General features: G+C 43.6%; 1 pseudogene; it reads right to left on the bottom strand.

The window, feature by feature from the left end:
• Positions 1-520: 520 nt before the first annotated feature.
• LOC105547623 overlaps positions 521-2,762 on the bottom strand; it is a 41,385-nt pseudogene continuing 39,143 nt past the window's right edge.

Genomic DNA, 2,762 nt, shown 5'->3' with positions numbered 1-2,762 from the left:
CTCCACTTCGAAGAATCGAAGTCTTGATAATCAGCAGAAATGACCTCTGCACACCTTTTCCCCATTCATTAAACTATTCGAGCAGCCTACCATGCTGTGCAGGCACCCGAGGTACCAGGAGAATGAAGAACAAGATAGCACAAAGAGTAACACAAGCAGTTAATTATAATAATGTATAGTGGAGCAACAGACATAATCACCGGGCATTTTGAGGGGGCCACAGAGAAGGGTTACCTCCCCAGTCCTTAAGAACCCGCGAGGCATATCTGCCGGAGATTTTCTTCCTTCCAGTATGGAGCGGATTCCTCATGCCGCGAACCAAATCCACCAGCCATTCCGCAGGGTGAGTCAATTTCATAATCAAACCATTTGGACGGAAAACTCAGAACGACCAACTTCTGCTTCTAGATCGTTCCCCGGGTCTCTGGACCCTTCCCAGGATCAGAAGGAAGGAAGCCCCTCTCGTGAATGGTTCTCTGTAGTATTTTCTCCCGGCAGAATAGGTGAGTTTGAGAAAATATCATTTCCCACGGGAGAGGCGAAGTTCCTTTCTGCTGGAGGTGGAGTTTTTGGTCTTGTCCTTGTTTTCGTTTTTGTTTTCCTTCTTCCCTGCGGGAGTACGGGAAGGGAAAACGTAAAACACCAACAGAAGTTTGAAGAAACAATATTACATAGTCGCAATTAAAATTATTTTAAAAGACATCTCTTTGAGGAGAGGAAAAGAATTTCCTTTAGTTTTAAAGAAACACAAGAACAACAAACTTTTTGCTCTTGTAAAATTAAAAAAAAAGATTGTTACTGGGATGGCCGGTTAGCTCAGTTGGTTAGAGTGTGGTGCTAATAACGCTAATGGTTGCGGGTTCGATCGCCCTACAGGCCGGAAGAATTGTCACCTTTTCTCTTCAATTTCGCAGCAGTCACTTCACATCCAGCTACACGTTGAAAATGACAGCCTCTTCAACCTAAAGTCAGAATTAAATGTTGATGTCATTTCTTCTTCAGCAGTGACACCTACCCATTTGATTCCTGCCCTCCTCTAAAGGGGCTTGGGAAAGAAAAAAAATCTTATGGAACAAGAGACCTGACGCCCTAAGACATTTTAGTGAAGAAAATGAGGGTGTTAGAGAGAGGGTAGCACTGGGCTTGTATGTGTGTCTGATGCCCGCTGTCCATCTGAACTCCATGTATTTTTGGTCCCTTTCTCAGGATCCAGCCTATCACATCTGCTTGTGGCTGTCACATGCTTCCTCCACCTGATGGTCTCCTCACCCCTTACACTATCTTTTCAACACTGTTGAAATTGATATTCTGTATTAGATAACCACAATGGGAAACCATGCATACTTATTTTGCTTTCCTTTTTTTCATATTAAATTCTCAGTCGGTTCTCATCAGAATTTTTGTCTTTGAGGACAGAATTTTTTCTTTTTTCTTCTAGATAACCAGGTCTCAGAATGGCTCTGAAGACAGAGTAAGCATTCGGTAAATATTTGTGGAGTGACAGTTGAAGACTCGCCATTAGAGTGTGTTTTCAAACATTGGGATTTTGTTTGCCCAATCTGACTGATAAACATAGGTAAAGGAGCAAAAGTCTGCCAAGGTCTACATTTACAGCAAAACAATGTGGTTGTAAAGACCATATCATTTTATAGAATATACAGAATTACAGATGTGAAAAAGAAATGGTAAAAATAATCCCAGCAAGAAACGAAACTTAGATATTTCGGATTTGACAAAGGGGCATTTTCAAAGGATGATGAAACCACTGCTCAATACTTTAAAAAGACAAAATCAAAGCTCCTTCAAGGGAGAGCTATACTGTAAACCACAGTCCCTAAAAACAGAACAGATTGCTAATCTTTTTTTCGTTAGGTTGTTATAATCTATGGGAGCATGGTTACTTGTCAGAGACTGCCATTGTTTGGTCAGCACTCAGAGGTTTGTTTATTGGAGTGAGTCCATCCCTGATCAGCTGACCTTCAGAAGCCAGAAGCAGACACTGATTAGTTTTCAAAAGTGTGCTCACAGAAGTGATTGTTATTGACAGATTGAGCTGATTGAAAACCGGTTCTGGGCCGGGCGCCGTGGCTCACACCTGTAATCCCAGCACTTTGGGAGGCTGAGGCGGGTAGATCACCTGAGGTCAGGAGTTGAAGACCAGCCTGACCAACACAGAGAAACCCCATCTCAACTAAAAATACAAAATCAGCTGGGCATGGTGGCGCATGCCTGTAATCCCAGCTACTCCAGAGGCTGAGGCAGGAGAATCGCTTGAACCCGGGAAACGGAGGTTATGGTGAGCCGAGATCGCGCCACTGCACTCCAACCTGGGCAACAAGAGCAAAACTCCGTCTCAAAACAAACAAACAAACCCCAACCATGCTCCCTTCCCTTTTGTTGGGAGCAAGCCCCCCAAAATCTGGCAGTAAACTGGCCCCAAAACTAGCCATAAACAAAATCTCTGCAGCACTGTGACATGTTCATAATGGCCCTAACGCCCAAGCTGGAAGGTTGTGGGTTTACGGGAATGAGGGCAAGGAATACCTGGCCCGCCCAGGGCGGAAAGCCACTTAAAGGCATTCTTAAGCCACAAACAATAGCATGAGCGATCTGTGCCTTAAGGGCATGTTAAGTAGCACAACATTCCTTTACTTCGGCCCATCCCTTCGTTTCCCATAAGGGATACTTTTAGTTAATTTCATATCTATAGAAACAATGCTAATGACTGGTTTGCTGTTAATAAATATGTGGGTAAATCTCTG

Source organism: Mandrillus leucophaeus, unplaced genomic scaffold (assembly GCF_000951045.1).
Source record: "Mandrillus leucophaeus isolate KB7577 unplaced genomic scaffold, Mleu.le_1.0 Scaffold392, whole genome shotgun sequence".
NCBI classification, from domain to species: Eukaryota; Metazoa; Chordata; class Mammalia; order Primates; family Cercopithecidae; genus Mandrillus; species Mandrillus leucophaeus.
The sequence above is the reverse complement of the archived record's forward strand: the minus strand, read 5'-3'. Positions and strand labels throughout refer to the sequence as shown.